This window comes from Pelophylax lessonae, assembly GCF_965119305.1.
Source record: "Pelophylax lessonae genome assembly, chromosome: 4".
NCBI classification, from domain to species: Eukaryota; Metazoa; Chordata; class Amphibia; order Anura; family Ranidae; genus Pelophylax; species Pelophylax lessonae.
Genome location: NC_138771.1, coordinates 319,346,623 through 319,365,842, shown reverse-complemented (window position 1 = coordinate 319,365,842; position 19,220 = coordinate 319,346,623). Strand labels below are relative to the sequence as shown.

The 19,220-nt window shown below is 39.4% G+C and overlaps 1 protein-coding gene across 2 annotated transcripts in view; it reads left to right on the top strand.

Annotated features, from left to right (window-relative positions):
* Positions 1 to 19,220, top strand: part of CPLX2 (complexin 2) — a 366,962-nt gene that overhangs the window by 242,988 nt on the left and 104,754 nt on the right. Inside the window, exon 1 of one of the 2 annotated variants that reach the window (XM_082254099.1) lies at positions 9,659 to 9,779. The exons of the other annotated variant lie outside the window; for it this stretch is intronic. The gene's annotated coding sequence lies outside the window, so the exon portion shown is untranslated. Of the gene's footprint in view, positions 1 to 9,658; positions 9,780 to 19,220 lie in introns of those variants that run through there. 2 annotated transcript variants of the gene reach the window in all.

The window sequence follows — 19,220 nt, the reverse complement described above, 5'->3', positions numbered from 1 at the left end:
TATTTGGTGTCCGGTGTCAACCACAGTAACAGGAAAATTTGAAGGAACAGAATAGAAAACTTCTCAATCAAACAAATCTTCAAATAGTGTATGTGGTTTTTGCTCAGAAGTTTTATTCATTTTAAAATTTATTGTTAAAAGCAAGTGGAATTTTCAAACAACACTCGTCCATTAAACAAATATACAAATCATTTTTGAACAAATATAGATGCAAATATTTTTGTCCAAAAATCCAATACATGTATGGGAAGCAGAAGACCTTTAGTAGCAGCAGCATGCTTTTTTTTTTTCATGTGTATGTATATAACAAAAATATGGCCAGAAGTCGGATATGCAGGATATTTTAACTGGGAGTCAGACATGAAGGTATATGAAGGGTGGAGGGGGGAAAAATAACATTTATATATTAAAGTAGTACTAAAAGCTGAGACTTTTTTTTTTTTTTCATGGATATAATCATTTTAAATCTAATGCACAATACTAGTAAACTTTTACTTCAAGGCCCCGTTCACACTGGGGCGATCCGACTTGCCGGGGCGAGCTGTGCACCGCGACCTCGGAGCGACATGCACGGACTTCATATCATTGAAGTCAATGCAGGTCTCTCCAGGTCGCCCCAAAGAAGCTCCGGACCCTTTTTCTAAGTCGGAGCGACTTGTGTCGCTCCTATTAGAAGGGGTCCTGTGCTAATCTATGGCAGGCGACCCACGACGTCTCGCCCCAGTGTGAACGGGGTCTAAATGTAATTGTAATGTCTTATATCATCTCTAGTCTATCAGCCTCCACCTTCTCTGGGTTCAGATGCTGCTCATCTTCCCTGCACAGAGCCCTTAAAGTGATTGTAAACGTTGGATTTTTTTCTTTTTAACAACAATCTTGTCATACTTATCCTCTATGTGTAATGATTTTTCACAGAGCAGCACTGATTCTCCTCTTCTGCGCCCCCCCACGGCACTTCTGGCTTCTCCTGCCTTCAAAGTGCCCCTATAGGAAGCAGCAAAGTATAGTACTGTACAGAGTGTCCCTATAGGAAGCAGCAAAGTATAGTACTGTACAGAGTGTCCCTATAGCAAGGTTAAAAAACCTCTGCCTTTTAGAATCACTTGGTTCCTTCTCTTGCCCAGGACTACATTTCCCATGAGGCATTGCTCCTCACACATTCACAAGTTCTCTGTCATCTACTGACATGTATGGGTGGTTTACTGAGCTGTATGTGTGTTATACTGTATTTTCTGATATGTAAAAAAATAATGCATTCTGTATGCAGGACAACTAATTGGCTGACCGATTAATCGATTACGAAATCGATTAGTTGAAGATTATAATCGATTAATCGATTAGTTGTTTCAGCCCTAATATAAATAACCTCCAAAGTGTAAAGAAAAAAAATATATTTATAAATAATATCCTAATATAAGTATAGCAAGTCCATCAAAGTTTTTTTTATAGAGGTCCACTACCATACCGGCATTTGCTTGGTTGGATTCACATGATTGGATATTTTTACACATGTGCGTTTTCACATTGGGCACTTTATAATATTTATTTATATTGAGATTGATTTGATGGACTTGCTAGGATATTATTTATATATATATATATATTTTTTTTTTTTTACGCGTTGGAGGTTATTTGTATACATTTTGTGTTGATCATATATTCAGTTTACTATATATATTTTTGCGCAACATTTTTTGTATATATTATTTGCACTGTGTGAGATAGTGGAGTGTTGCAGCAATTATATTATCACTTGGTTGCTCGTGGGATCTTTTGATTATAAATTAAATAATCAATGTTATTCACCATATTTGTCAGTGGTTATAATGTTATGGCTGATCAGTGTATCATCCAGTGCCAGGTCCCCATAGCCATAAACAGCAAGGGACCTAGATGGGGGGACTTAGGTGAGTATAATTTGATTTACCAGATAAGAAATCGAAATGCCTGGCAGGATGAGTTAGAGGGGCTAAAAGGGAGGGATGGCCAACATTGGGCTTTAACACCTTCCTGTTCAGGGAGGTACCAATGCATCGCTGAATTTGAAGGGTGATACTGCAGCAAGGATCAAAATATTTTTAGGGCCAGTGATTCCTTTCAATGTAAAAGTAATCCTAGCAGCTACAGAGCTACTGGATTCATTTTACAGGCGTCCGAAGGGGGTTCCACCCCCCTCCCACCACCTTTATTGGGCTCTCCCGTGTGCTCAGGGAGCCCAGTAAGGATGCACCTGATGCCACCCAGTTCCTGGGACACACTGAGAGGAACTGATGTTGTTCCTCCCACTGCGTGACGTCAGAAACCGGAAGCGACAAGGATTTAGTTGCTTCCAGTTTTGATCTAAACAAGCCATTACCATCTAGAACAAGCTGGTTTGATCAGATGCTTTGGAGGGCAAAGGAGAGTTTTCTCCATAAAGAGGACCTGTGATGGCCCATGCTATTACAAGGGATGCTGTTCATCCCTTCTTATAGCAATAAAAGAGATAATAAAATTTAAGATACAGTGTATTTTTATTTTTTTTGCAATTTCTTTTTATTTAAGGAATATGAGATATTAAAAATCAAGAAAACATATAAGAGGTATTTGGGACAAACAATAGCAATGTATGCAATATTATAATAAACACAACATAACTTGTGAGTATACAAGGAACAATGAAGTAATATAATAACATAAATATCTAAAATAACATTTCATGAAAAAAGGTAAGGGGTTTAGGAAAGGGAAAAAAGTGTGATTTCTATTACAAGAAGTATAAAGTGAAGTCAAGAGTGCAGCCAATACCTGGGGATGATAATTACTGTGATATTTACTGTAAGGTGTTATGTACCGGTACAAACCTGGTTGGTGAAGGAGTGGGTGGTGGATGGGGAGAGGAAGGCATGGAAAACTGTAAGGTGACCGGGGGGTTTTAAAGTATCACAGGACCTTTGTTCCCCGTATGAACACTAACTTGGGCCATGGTAAGGGGTCTATGACCTGCATCCATGCATATGAATTCAATTGGGGTATGGGTGGAGAATGCTGGAAGCCGCCCCAAGACCCTTTGAGTAAGTGAGACCCATCTGCATGTATCTGCCATGTGCAAGGAACGTGGGTAGCCTGCTTACATACACAAGTAACATCCAAAGGCAATTCATTAAATAGAATTTGTGCATTGTGCGATCATGAGAAATTAATCACTACTACATGCCCCTTGTGTCGTTTAAATTGTAGAAAACCACAGGGTCCATCTCTCTTATGATCAGTTGCTAGTGATTTTAGTAGCACAATTGTCCCATATAGTTTTAGTCCTGTTTTCTGGCCTGACCTCCCCCCTCTCTAAATAAAAATCACAAAATAAAACTTACAAAAAAATAAATAAATAAATAAACATTAGTGTATTTTAGAAATTATAAGAATAATTTAACCTAAAATATAAAGACATCATATAAGTGTCTAAGAAAGTAAACCTTTTTTTTTTCATCAAGGGCTCCCTGAATAGGAGGGGGAAGAGTTTGTCAGGATTTTAATATAATCTTCTTCATGAAATGTAATGGATGCGCCTTTTATGAAACTAGTAAGATTTTCCATATGTTTAGTGTATTTTTTTTTAAATAAAATAAAGAAATATAATTAAAGTCATTCTTAAAGAGCCCCCATTCCCCTATGCTCATGCACAAATGCGAGGTATTGCCGTGAACGTCAGAGTGAGGGAAGTAATTTTTGTGCCAGACCTCTTTGTAACTCTTAACTGGAAACCTGTAAAGTGACACCTATGGACACCTATGGAGATTCTTAGGTACCTAAAGGTGGGGCCATTTCTTTTATATCTTTATTCATTTTCCGATATACCAAATCCATAAAAAACACATATTTTCAACAATTTTACATTATTCATCTCACAGTTCCCTCCCCTCTCCTCCCCCCCTTTCCTTTTTTTCCCAACTCCCCTTTCTCTCTTTTTTCACCCCCCCCCCTCCCTTCCTTATCTTCTATACTCCCCATATTTTAGCGTATTTCCTTGTGTTCCTAAACTCTGTCCAGAATTTTTTCGATCTCATGTTCCCCACTACCGCGACAGTGTTCTATTTTATATGTATATTTCACTCTTTAAACCCAATCTCCTATTGTGGGGCTTTCAGGTTCCTGCCAAAATCCTGGTATCATTCCTTTTACTGCGTCCATCAAATGAGGTATTACAGTATTCTTATATTGTTTTATTGTACTTATTGTACCATGGAATAAACAAAATCACAGATCATCAGGAATGTCTATACTTGTAATCTCCCGTATCTGTTACAGCACCTTCCTCCAATATTCCTTTATGTTTGGGGATTTCCACCATAAGTCGGGCCATGGTTCCCTCCAATCTACATCCTCTCCAACACAGTAATGTTTTTTTTCTGGTTGGTATTTATGGGCTTTAACTAGTGTTATGTACCATCTTGCCAAACATTTCTAATTCATTTCCAAAGTATTTATATCTACTACTGAGCTATGTATTATTCTCAAACATTTTCCTAGTCGCTGTTCACTCACCCGTGTTCCTAATGGTGGTATTTTACGTTCAGCCATTGTTGTAAGTATCTTGCTGAGCCAATTTAAACCACTTGACCTCTGGATTTTGGAAAAAGATTTTACCTCCTTCATTACCAGAGTATTTTTTGCGATTCTGCACTGCACAACTTTAACTGCCAATTGCACGCTCATGCACAACACTGTACACAAATTAAATTGTTATAACTATTTTCACACAAATAGAGTTTTCTTTTGGTGGGCTTTGATCACAACTGTCTTTTTTTTTTCATTTTTTATAATACATAGTTTTTTTATTTTCTGCTGTAAAGCATATGCAATAAAACATTTAAAAGGTCACATTTTTTCATGAATTTAGGCCAAACTTATTCTGCTACATGTATTTGGTAAAAATAAAAAATCCCAATAAGTGTATATTATTTGGTTTGCGTCAAAGTTATAGTGTCTGGTATAGATACTAGAATTTTTTTAATGATTTTTTATACTTGTAATGGTGGTGATCAGCGACTTATAGTGGGAATGTGATAGTGTGGAGGAAAATCTGACACTAACTGATGCTGACTAACTGACACTGATGTCAATAGTGACACTAATACAGTAATCAGTAATACTATACACTGTACTAATGACACTGGCTGGGAAGGGGTTAACATCTAGGGACAATCAAGGGATTAAATGTATGCCTAACAATGTTTACTGTGTGTTATGTGTTGCTTTTACTAAGCAATCTTGCCGTTTTTCCCATGCTTTGCAGGAAAAAAAAAACAGCAAGACTGCCTGTCAATGTTTGGTGCTCTGTGTTGTTTACAATCGGCTTTGATTGGGTCTTGGATATGGTAACCCGAAAGCAACGTCATCACTTCACATCACTTCCAGGTTTCCTCGGTTTTCAAAAATCGAAAGTATTCAAAAACGCAGATCTTGGCGTTTTGAATGCTTTCACATGCAGAGGAGGGGTTTGGGGTCTTATAGACCCCAGATCCCTCCATAAAGAGTACCTGTCACTGCCTATTACTGTCACAAAGGATGTTTACAAAAGTGATTACAAAAAATTAAAGAGACAGTGTAAAAATAAAAAGTAAAATAAAAAATAAAAAAAATAACGCCCTATCCCTTGGTGCTCACACATACATAAGTTGTGCCCGCAAATACATACAGTGTTCAAACCACACATGTGAGGTATAGCTGTGATTATTAGAGCGAGAGCAAAAATTCTAGTGCAGGACCTCCTCTGTAACTGTAAACAGGTAACCGTTAAAAATTTGTAAAGCGTCACCTATGGAGATTTTTAAGTACCGTAGTTTGTCGCCCTTCCACAAGCATGTGCAATTTTAAAGCATGACATGTTAGGTATCTATTTACTCATCGTAACATCATCTTTCATATCATGTAAAGAAAATTGCTGTCTTTTTTTTTTTTTTATTTCCATTAAAGTGCATTTAAAAAAAAATGCATTTGAAAGACTGCTGCGACATAACATATTGCAACAAATGCCATTTTATTTTCATGGGTCTCTGAAAAAAAAATATATATAATGTTTGGGGGCTCTAAGTAATTTTCTAGCAAAAAATATTGAGCAACAAATGTCACAAAAAAGGCTTGGTCTTCAAATGGTGAAATCATGATGTGAGCTGTGTCCAGTGCACACCACACAATCAGTGAAAAAATCCCTGTGTCCAATGTTTTGACTTTGCAAGACATTTGATTGCAATTTTGTTTCTGAGTTTTCAGTATGTATCAGTACAATATGCATCTAGCATTAACCTCTTGCCAACCACCCTCCACAAATATACTGCGGCAAGGTGGCTCGACTGCGCAAATTGCCGTAGTCATACGTCGCTCCTCAGGAGGGAGGATGGGGGCATGCGCGCTCCACGATTCATGGGAGGGAAAGCTGATCTGCGGGGCCAGCACCTGCAATTGCCTTCAGACACACGCGATCACTCCGCGAGAAGACAGAACGGCGGTCTGCCATTATAAACACGGCAGACCATTGTTCTGTCATCAATCAACACAGGGCTCCTGTGTTCCTCCTATTTAGGAAAACAGGTCCCTGTGCTGATTCCATAAGCACATCCCCCTCATAGGTATTAAACACCCCCTAGGCATACATTTAACCCTTTGATCGCCCCTGGTGTTAACCCCTTCCCTGCCAATGTCATTACTACAGTAACAGTGCATATTTTTAGCACTGATTACTGTATTAGTGTCACTGGTCCCCCCAAAAGTGTCAAAAATGTCAGTTAGGTGTCCAATCTTTCCGCCGCAATGTCGCAGTCCTGCTAAAAATCGCTGATTGCTGCCATTACTAGTAAAAGAAAAATGCATAAATCTTTCTCCTAGTTTGTAGACTCGATAACTTTTGCGCAAACCAATCAATATAAACTTATTTACCAAAAATATATGGCAGAATACATATTTGCCTAAAATTATGAAAACATTTGATTTTTTTTTTTTTTAAATGGAAATGTTAAATAGCAGAACCTAAAAACTATAGTTTTTTTTTTCAAAATTGTTGTTCTTTTTTTGTTTATAGTGCAAAAAATAAAAACTGCAGAGGTGATCAAATACCACCAAAAGAAAGCTCTGTTTGTGGGAAAAAAAGGATATCAATTTTATTTGGGTACAGCATCGCACGACTGCGCAATTATCCGTTAAAGTAACGCAGGGCCGAATTGCAAAAACAATGGACTGGTCATTAACCACTTCAGCCCTGGAAGGTTTTACCCCCTTAATGACCAGGCCATTTTTTGCGATCTAGCACTGCGTTACTTTAAGGAAAATTGCACGGTCATGCGATGCTGTACCCAAATACAATTGATGTCCCCACAAATAGAGCTTTCTTTTGGTGGTATTTGATCACCTCTGTGGTTTTTAGATTTTGTAAACAAAAAAAGAGCGACAATTTTGAAAAAAACGCCATATTTTTTACTTTCTGCTATAGAACATTCCCAATAAAAATGTTTTAAAAATTAAATTTTTTTATCAGTTTAGGCCAATTTGTATTCTGCTACATATGTTTGGTAAAAAGTGTATTTTAATTGGTTTGTGCAAAAGTTATAGCGTTTACAAACTATGGGATAGATTTTTGGACCTTTTATTTATTTTATTTTTTTATTAGTAATGGCGGCGAACAGAGATTTTTAGCGGGACTGCGACATTACTGTGGACAGATCGGACCCCTAACTGACATTTTTGATACTTTTTGGGGACCAGTGACACTAATACAGTAATCAGTGCTAAATAATATGCACTGTTACTGTATAAATGACACTGGCAGGGAAGAGGTTAATACTGGGGGTGATCAAAGGGGTTAAATGTATGCCTAATGTGCTTGCTGACTGTGGGGGGGGGGAGGGGGATGGTTCTTTGACAGGCACAGAGAGATCGCAGTTTCAGCTTAGCTGTAACTGATGAGCTTTCCCTGCCTGTCTGACAGAAGATCCGCCTGCTTTGTTTACATAAGCAGGAGGGTCTTCTCTCGGTTTCTCAGACGATAGCGGCCCGCCTCCCGCTGTGTCTACAGACAGCGGGGAGCGTGGCTCTGGCATCGCGTGCGTGCCCCCAAAACCACATGCACTCAGTCACGTAGTACTACGTAAATGAACACAGCCGAGCCGCCCTGCCGCAGTAAAAAGGCGGAGGGCAGTCGGCAAGTGGTTAAGGGGGTACACCTTCTGGGGCTTAAGTGGTTAAAGGAGTTGTAAACTCAGATGTTTTTTTTTAATTTTAATGCATTCTATGCACCCCTAATACTTACCTGCTTGAGTATTGCCCTGCATATCAGCTTCCCCTCTCGCGAATAGCTGCACATCCCCACGCTCGCTCCCGAGCAGCGACGTATGGGTACAGCGATTTACGCAGTCAAGCCACATTGCTACAGTATATTTGCAGCGGGTGGTTAGCACCCCAGCACCCCTAATACTTACCTGAACCCCATCTCTGTCCAGCGATGTCCACTAGTCCCAGCCTTTAAGGGTTCTTTCACACATGGAGTCCATCGGACGGTTTTCTCAGCGGGGGATCGATCCACTGTCAGGTCCCCATGCATCTCTATGGGGGAATCGGATGGGAATAGACCGCCTGTCCTTTCCCATTCGATCCCATCTGATCCGAGGGTTTCCATCCGTCCAGATTTGACGGATCGGATCTGAATGGTCACCCCATGCATCTCTATGGGGCATCGGATGTCAGCGGCGACATGTTCGCTGACATCCGATGCCCCATAGAGATGCATGGGGTGACCATTCAGATCCGCCAAAAAAACGGACAGGAGGATCTGAACGGTCCGCCTATGTGAAAGGGGCCAAAGTGGTTAAAAAAAAAAAAACGATATTCATTTAATTTATACCACCATATTAGGTATATGTCATGCCTTAGCACAAGGGTTATTGGGAGATGTCCCATTTGTCTGAGCAGCTGGTTAAATGAGCACGGTGTTGTAGAAGGAAGTGCTATGAGCAATGATAATGTGCAATAAAGCAGAGCAGCCAATAGCATATTTGTTTGCTGTAGTCGGTAGATATTGGACTGATTGCACCGCACACATCCATTGTTACCTGCAGAGCCTTTGTGAATCATTGTACTGATAACCTGCATACCACTGGAAAAGCCCATGACAAGGCTCCGGCATCTGCAGTGCCCACCATAGAAGAGCTCGGCTCAGTATGACTAATTCATGAAGCCCTCTCTGCCTGCTACCAGGGATGAGTTTGGCAAGGGTGAAGCCGCTCTTTGTAGTCACGCATGATTAATATTAAGCTGCCCAATGAAGCAAACTTGACAGAAATAATGAAGTATCTCATTAAGATCTTTACAAGAAGGTCAAATGGGGGTTGTCTTCGGGGGACCCAGCTTTTACAGCTTGTTGTCAAAATGCAAGGTCACCCCACCCCACATCAACACCATCCAGCATCCCCCCTCCTTTCAGCAGATTTGTTTAGCTGTGTTACACCTAATGGGAGGCGCCTTCCTATACAGTCGAGTGGCTGCTGAACGCGGCTGAGAGCCAGCTGATCATTATCAATCAATGCGGAGCAAAGACTAGTTGGGATTTGTGCTGATCGGGGAGGGAGGGAGTGGGGAGAGACGGAGGAGGAGGGGAGACAACGCGTCAGTCGGGAGTGACTACAGAGGAGGCATCATCATCATCATCATCATCATCCAGGGGAACACAAGCACATTCCTCCTCCTCCTCTCCGTACAGCTCACACCACGGCTGGGGACCGGGGACAGACACTGACATCCTACACCTACAGGTTAGTCATCCATCCGTACAGGCAATGCTAAGACGGTGCTGGGGAATGCATGCTGCTGAATGGACAGCTCCCTATTTATAGCAAGGGGAATGTGAAGAACTTCCCAGGCAGGGCTAGTAAGAGAATGGATAGAACTGAGTGCTGCTGAATGGACAGCTCCCTATATACAGCAGGAATGTGAAGAAGTTCCCCTGCAGGACTAGTAATAGAATGAATAGAGCAGAGTGGTCCTGAATGGACAGAATGCATGGAGCAGAGTGGTCCTGAATGGACAGAAAGAATGGAGCAGAGTGGTCCTGAATGGACAGAATGCACGGAGCAGAGTGGTCCTGAATGGACAGAATGCATGGAGCAGAGTGGTCCTGAATGGACAGAAAGAATGGAGCTATATAGCTCTCTATATACAGCAGGGGGATGTGAAGAAGTTCCCAGACAGGACTAGTAATAGAATGAATAGAGCAGAGTGGTCCTGAATGGACAAGATGAATGGAGCAGAGTGGTCCTGAATGGACAAGATGCATGGAGCAGAGTGGTCCTGAATGGACAGAATGAATGGAGCAGAGTGGTGCTGTATGGACAGAATGAATGGAGCAGAGTGGTCCTGAATGGACAAGATGCATGGAGCAGAGTGGTCCTGAATGGACAGAATGAATGGAGCAGAGTGGTGCTGTATGGACAGAATGAATGGAGCAGAGTGGTGCTGTATGGGCAGCTCTCTATATACAGCAGGGGGATGTGAAGAAGTTCCTAATCAGGGCTAGTAATCGAATGAATAGAGCAGAGTGGTTCTGAATGGACAGCTCCCTGTGTATAGCAGAAATGTGAAGAACTTCCCAGGCAGGGCTAGTAGTAGAATGAATGGAGCAGTGTGGTCCTGAATGGACAGAATGAATAGAGCAGAGTGGTGCTGAATGGACAGCTCCCTATATACAGCAGAAATGTAAAGAAGTTCCCAGGCAGGGCTAGTAATAGAATGAATAGAGCAGAGTGGTTCTGAATGGAAAGCTCCCTGTATATGGCAGAAATGTGAAGAACTTCCCAGGCAGGGCTAGTAGTAGAATGAATGGAGCAGAGTTGTGCTAAATGGACAGCTCTCTCTATATAAAGCAGGAATGTGAAGAAGTTCCCAGGCAGGGCTAGTAATAGAATGAATAGAGCAGAGTGGTTCTGAATGGAAAGCTCCCTGTATATGGCAGAAATGTGAAGAACTTCCCAGGCAGGGCTAGTAGTAGAATGAATGGAGCAGAGTTGTACTAAATGGACAGCTCTCTCTATATAAAGCAGGAATGTGAAGAAGTTCCCAGGCAAGGCTAGTAGTAGAATGAAAGAACAGAGTGGCGCTGAATAGATAGCTCCCTATACACAGCAGGGGGAATGCGAAGAAGTTCCAAGGCATGGCTGGTTGTAGAATGAATAGAGCAGAGTGGCCATTAATGGACAGAATGAATGGAGCAGAGTGGTGCTAAATGGACAGCTCTTTATATACAACAGTGGGGAAGTGAATTAGTTCTAGTAGTAGAACTAGCAGGGCTAGTAGTAGAATAAATGGAACAGAGTAGTGCTGAATGCTATAAATAGCAGGGGGAATATGAAGAAGTTCCCAGGCAGGGCTAGTAGTAGAATGAATGGAGCAGAGTGGTACTGAATGGACAGAATGAATAGAGCAGAGTGGTGCTGAATGGACAGCTCCCTATATACAGCAGTGGGGATCTGCAGAAGTTCCAAGGCAGAGCTAGAAGTAGAATAAATGGAGCAGAGTGGTGCTGATTGGACAGCTCCCTATATACAGCAGGGAGAATCTGAAGAAGTTCCCCTGCAGGGCTAGTAGTAGAATAAATGGAGCAGAGTGGTCCTGAGTGGACAGAATGAATGGAGCAGAGTGATGCCCAATGGACAGCTCCCTATTTACAGCTACTAATTCTGTTAACAAGCCACTTCTATTCTCAAACGTTTTAACATAGAGAAACCCTTGAAATACCTTTCTGGTCTCAAGTTAACTCTGATAATAATTGAAGGTACATTAGGGGTACATTAAAAGGTCCCTGGGAAGAATGTTCCTTTGGGGTCCTCCCTTACGGATAGGTAAAAGGATCATTGGTGTCAGAGGTTACTTAGTTAAAAGGCAGAAATCTCTGAAGGAACCATTAGCAACCTCTAGATGAACCCCGTTTAATAAAGGATGTCCTAGAATGTTAGGAAGTTAACCTAACATTTAGATCTACACTAAAGCTGGACTTTGGGAAAACAAAAAGCTCCTCTCTTGCAGTGGGGTTGTGCCTGAACTACAAGGGTTATTTGCTTGTTTAGTTTTGGGGACCAGGAAAACCAGTTTTACTTACCCCACAGCTCTGCACTGCTAGACTAGTCCCAGCAGCTTCTTCTCCCCCATGCTCCAGCAGTCCAAAGTCCTCTGATGTAATCAAGACCATTGCTTGGTTCATAGCCCTGCACTGGATGTGAGGATGCTGAGAGACAGTCCACTACCGGAGCATCGGGGAGCATCGTGTGCCAGGAGAGCAAGGGCCAGGTAAGTAAGAGTGCTTTTACCATCTTCTAGAGTAAAGGATCAGTTAACCTCTCAAGTGCTGGAGCTTCCCAACAGCCTGGGAAGACTTTTTGTTTTTCTGGAGTAGGGCTTAAAGACATCTTCCCAACAGCAGAACTATAAAGCATTTAAAATACAATTGATCTGATGCTTTATCTCAAAGGATCACTATTGAGAAAAATGATTGCTTTATCAAAACTGTATGGGGTTACTATGTGTATTGTTGTAGCTCTAGTTTTGATTTTCCATGTCTTTATATTTTTTATCCATCTGTGCAGACCAAGCTACCCAGCAATATTGACAGAAGTTGACATTATGACATTATCCAGGGAGCTTGAGCAATTGACATAAAAGTTTTAACTAGTTTAGAGAGATTTCAAGCTGAACCCCAGGGAAAGGAATACTCTCCCTTGTTGCGGTGCAGGGTTAAATGCTTCCTTAGGTTTAGGTGGCTGCAAAAATCAGTTTTTTTTCCTCATCCTCCACTCCTTCCAGGCTGTAAGACTGGTCCTCGCAGCTTCTTCTTACTTATGTACAGTTGCAGGTCCTCTGACGTCATCAAGTTCAGTTCAGAGCCCCTAGCCTTGTATTGGACTTGAGGATGCTGAGAGACAGTCCAGTGCTGGAGCACAGGGGAGTAGAGGGAATGTCAGGTGCTGGGGGATCAGAGCATCAGGTAAGTAAAATGGGCTTTATAGTGGAAAAAAATTGGAAACTATACTGTGCATTCACAGCACAGTGTAACATAGGACCCAGATGTAAGGATGATGTACCTGTAGCACACATGCACAGGAGTTACATCATCAGTGACAGCACAGGGGTCAAAATAAGAGACAGAGAAGATGACAGCAACAGAGCACCAAAAGCAAGTTGGAGGGGGGCAAACTCAGAGGTAAGTATGCCATGATGTAAATGTATTTGTGCAGATTTGCACATTAGAGAAGCTTCTGCACCTCCACCAAAGTGAGGTCTTGTTTTACCCGTATAAATAAAATATGACCGCTTTAAGCACCCCTGGCAGTATTATAGATTTTCTCAACCCCTGTCAATATTGCTTGAAAGTTTAGTCTGCTTGTAGGGATGCAGAGAAAAATATAAGTGTGTGAAATAGAAGAAGGAATTCAAATAGAAAACACATGTATCAGCTGCTTACAGTTAGAATACAGTATATTCAGCAATAGTAGTCTTTGAAGTGTTAATACTCTAAGTGCAATTATTTTCAAATTTTCAGTAAGTGAGGGTATCAAGCATCTCAGTTGTTAACTTAAGATACTTTAAAGAGGAATTTATAGAAGGACAAAAATAAAATAAAAATAACGTGTTTGTAGATCATAAAGAAAGTGATATAATGTGCATGTATGTACTTTGGCTTTGCATCTTGTAGTTCCCTGTGCTCTTACATTGCATGCAAAAGAAGAGTAAACTGTATAGCCAGCATTAGTTTCCATTTTTATTTTTTAAATTTTTTTTTTTTTTTTTTTTTTTTTTTAGTATTAGTGTCTATTAGTGTCACTGAACACTAGGTTAATAATATGTTTAAAAAAATATCTCTGCTAGGTAAAATAAATAGGAAAAATATCTCTGCTACGTTTTTCACTGCTAGGATTTTCTTGGGTATCCTAATTCTTATAAATGTCTAAAACCTTTAATTACTCCTTCCTGAAAGTTATTATTCATCCATTTATATCTTTTAATTATTGACCCATTTAATTTCATATAACAAACATAAGTTATATTTAACAGGTAATTCCAAAATTAGATACTACGTGCATTATATACAGACACCACATCATTTTAGAAGAACATCTGCCTGCATAGTCAAAGACCTATGAAGTTTGAATATAAACACAGTATGTATACAAGGAATACAGGAAAGGCATAAGAGTACATGGTAAATGAAAATGTCTGATGTGATAGGTAAACTTGAAATCTTCCATACCCCTATCAAGCAAGATGGCTGCTGCTTAGTCTGATTAGATTTCCCTCAGTGCATGGTAAATTACAGTCCATATGATAACCAATACATTTTATTATTCAATTCAGGCCAAAAACATTTTAAATTAAGAGAGAACTGATTTTGCAGAACTGATGTTTATGACATCAGTCAACCACACACATTTATTACCAGATATGGATGGAGAATCTCAATCTAAACTCAGCTGCATCTGATATTGTCTGAAAGCTACTCTCTTTGATTGCTCTGATTGTTTTGATTACAGAGGAAAATCAAGAGATGAAAATCATGAAACTAACCTGTTGTTTTACTCTACACTCTGATAGCAGTAGTTATATAATATTGTTCTTAATACACAATGATAGTATCCAGTATATTATTTCCTTTTTTTTTTTTTATTATTATTTCTATATTTATATTTTTTCCCTTGTTCACATAGAGCTGAAGCTGACAGAGAGGGGTTGGGACAAACTTTACCACTGCTTGGAGAGTATGCAACAGTCATGTTTTATTAAAATGGCCTATGTTTATGCTGAAGCACCCCCAGCATCACCCAAAAGGATTGTTTACTACTGTAACCCTTGGCAATGTTATAGGTTGTCCCAGCCCTGTCACCATCACTTTTGTTAGACAGCTTGATATCTATAAAATTGTGGACAAAATGTAAATAAAGCCATGTGAATTAATCATGCACTAATTATTTTCATTTATTAACCCCACAAACATATCAAAATACATTATTTTTAAAGATAACAGACCCTAAATTACATTTTTAGAATTGAACAGATTATTTTTTGTTGAAATGAGTGCAAAGGAAGGCATCTACATAAATAAGGGGTATGGATGACCCAAGAGGGAGGAAAATAATATTTTCCTCTGACAAGAGAAGCATTGGTGTGTGTGTGTGGGGGGGGGGGGGGGTAATATGATGACCTTGTCCTTGTATAAAGCATAAATGTGATATACTTTGCCTTGCCACTAGAGATAAAGAGGTTTTTCAGATAGACTTCTTTACAGTAAGAGCTGCAAAAATGTGGAAAAGTTTTCCAAAGTTGTAATTTCAAACCAGATGAGTAGATTGCTAGAGCAGAGGGCTGAATTGCTAGAGCAGGGGGCTGAATGTGTTTTTAAATGCAAAAAATATAATTGCTTGGAGAAAATTGGACCCCACTATATAAAGTTTTTTATTGCCTTCCCCTGGGTCCACTGGTAACACAACATTTTCAATTTATTTTGTCTTTTTAGTTGTACGCAACTGATTAACTATGCAGCAAAACATATTTTGGAAATTATTTCACACCCATCATGACAATGGAGGTTGATGCTTTTTTTTCTGTTTCACAATAAAATAATAATAATAATAAAAAATAAATAATAATAAAAATAATAAATAAATAAAATAATATATATATATATTGTGCAAGTTAAAGTGTAAGGACATTTTCACACTAAGTGATCCATTTTAAAAAGCAGTGGTACAGCTTTACACTACTCATACTGCATGTTTAACAAAGCACTGTGGTGCTCTGCTAGTTTACTATACAAATACATTAGTAAAAAAAAAAAAGCAAAATACAAATGTGGAAGAAAGGCCAGTTGTGATGTGGCCCATCAAATTAGTTTGACTGACTTTCCTCCAGTCATTTAACTCAACAGAGCATCCTGCATTTAGAAATGGGCCATAAAATGCAGGTCATGTAACCCACTCTCCATTTTAATGTTGTCCCAACCCCCAACCATGTACAGACCTCTTCTGATGCTCACAGAGGCATGTCCTTATTCCCTGGCCTGCTTATGGCTCCATTAGTGTTTATGTGTTTTAAAATCTCAGCTCATGAGCTGGGCCTACCATAAAGGATAATTGGCTATTACAACTTTTGGTAGGTATGTGCACCTACCTTTTCTGTATACTTATACACTTGGCCTGCCACTGAATGCATATCAACTCTTACGTAAAGACTTACAGAACATCTCCCTTATGTAAATTGGGGATTATTTGTATATAAAGCATATGTATTTGTAAGTATTCTCATATAATCATTCAGCTTTTCTAATATCTATTTTTTTTTTGTGTTCACCGTCAGCATATTCATTTGTAAACATTGCACTTTTCCAAGGCTGCACTTGCATTAATCTAGTATGCAAGTTATTTGCTTAATCTAACATTCACTTCATTCTTCAAGCTTTGACAAAGCTTTCTGTGTTTTCTACATTCTCCTGAGTGCTGAATGGACAGCTCCTTTTGATCACATTGGTTTGTCACTAGCACCTGCCAGCATTCAGGACTGCATGAAAAACCAAGTATAAAAGCGAGTGCAGTGATCCTACCTTTTGCATACAGTCCATTGTTTTCTAATCTTTCCTGTCACAAATATTGACACAGTGAACAAATACTGCAGATGGTGTACTAGGGAATGAAAAGACAGCAATTTCTGTAGGGTTTTGTGATATTTAATTTAAAGATCTGGTCAATAAAGCATAGCAAAGAATAATGGTGATGAACGCTCAGTTATATTGTATGCTACTGCTGTCAGTGAAAAATGATATGTGATCAATTACTATGGATAAAAACACTTGGCACATAACTATTACACTTTGTAAAGAGTCCATTAATGAGTATGTTGCACCAAAATGCATAATTTGGAAACTGTACTGGTGATATATATATATATATATATATATATATATATATATATATATACATTGTATTATATATATGCAGTATATATATATATATAGATATTATATATACAGTATATACAGTATATATATATATATATATATATATATATACACTTGAGTTCCTGGATCTAAACTGGATCTAAACTCCTGCTGTGCATATAAAGAGAGTTTTTTTTTTTCAATGTAATTTTTTGCCTTGGAGAATGCAAAAGGAACTGCTGGGACACGCAAAGGTGTAAACACCCAAAACACTAAGGTGGACAGTTGCAGATTTGGAAGTAATTGGGAGATCTTGCTTGTAGAGTATTTAAAGTAGAAGGATTCAGGTCTACACCAGTCTACACTAAGCTATCACTTTTGAGTGTGCTGAGCCTTTAATGTGGGTAGCATTTTGTTAAAAACTACACAGGGGTCATAGAGGATTCCCATCTAAATTTAAGACCCTTGGCTTGAACAAAACACAACTACCATTCAACCCTATTGGGTTCCTGATACATCTATGTAGGTAGTAGCTTATAGCTATACACTGGACCCTCCAGGCCCTCCCCTATGATTATGATAAATTAGAAAGAGCAGACAAGACTTAACCGCTTTGATTTTGTGGATTCTGATCAGTTTGCTAGCTGATATGTTGGATATATAATTCAGGAATATTTGATAACTATTCAACATATAGCCACCTTTATTAACAAGTCAACTTACTATGACTGGTTTGTATGGAGGTGGCTAGCTTTGTAAGAGCTGTTTCTTCATGCAAGAGCAACCCCCTGGATGATTGTGGATCTTATAACTGGTGGGGGAATGTTTAAAAAGCAAAGAAATCACAGATCCAAAGAAATACTGAAGCAGAAGTAGGGAGTACGGCTCTTCAGGTACAGCTTTATCTCTGGCATTGAAAATACCGAGCAGCATAGTAGTGGCGTCACCAAATTTTACTCTAGATCTCATGAGATTAGCAGTCAGAGGCAGAGTGCCTTAGATTATCTTATGCTGCAGATATGTAGCTATGAGAATACATAATAGTAGTACCTAGGCACAGTCACCTCAGGAATTGAAACTGTTCAGTTTCAGGGTATACCTTAAACGATAGATAATGCAACTCAACAATTCCCCATTATATATGTGGTGTGGGTGCGCTAAACAACAAATAAATAATGAATATATAACATATATCTATGTGTGAACCAAATCAACAAAAGTAAATATATATAACATATATCAATCTGTGAAGCCAATTAATAATGCAAATCAATTGGTGCATAAACATAAAAGTTCATAAGTGTCCATAAATATTTTGCAGGTGAGTAGAATTGTATTCTATCCGAATAATACGTGTATCCACCACCGAGTGAAATTCATCCTTACCAAACGGAAATAAATAAGGTGCAACTATATATATATATATATATACATATATATATATATATATATATTCCCATTACGAGGTCGCCATGGAAATTGAAAAAACCTCTTTGGTGACTGGGTCATTAAGTGCTATTGTCGGTGGGAAGGATGGCTCTGAAGCCCATCACTGCCAATAAAGACCCCCTCCTCAAATAAAAGTGGCCATATCTCTGAGTAGGCTTCCACATCACAGCTCTGTGTGGCTCCTGTGCAATGCCTTCCTGGGTCAGAGTTTTCCCCAGCAATTGGCTACAGCTTGCATTCCATTGCTGTGTTATCCCCCAGTGACTATAGGTCAGCAATATGCTGAGCAAGGAGAGGCTTCCTGTGTGCACAGTCCTGCTACTACTGTACAGCAATTAGTGCTAACATTGCACTTCTTTCTGCTGTATTGGTATGATGAGGGGCTGCAAGCTTCTCTCTCCCAACCCTCTGGCTGATTATGGTGATGAACCTACCTACAAGAGTCCCACGAGTGTTCAGAGAGGTGCCTACCAGCACTGACATTGGAAAACCAATTTTACAGTAGTCATGTAGTCCTTTCTTTTAAGATTTACAGCTGATTCTTAGTCTTTCATATAAGGTGATCTGTGCCCTACATTTAATGTTTGCATATTATTATTATTTATTAGCTATATAGTTTAGTAATGCACTCAAGGCAGAACAACAGTCATGTCAGTCAGTAACGTTAAAAGATTCCAGAATTTCACTGTGTGCTGTTTCATACACACATCTCTTTCGGGCCTATTCACACAGGCATTCCAATCAGGTCCACTTGTCAGTTTTTCAGGTCGACCTGATCAAAAAGGTCCATGTAGCCATATGGACAGTTGGATGTCAATGGACTTGTGTCCAT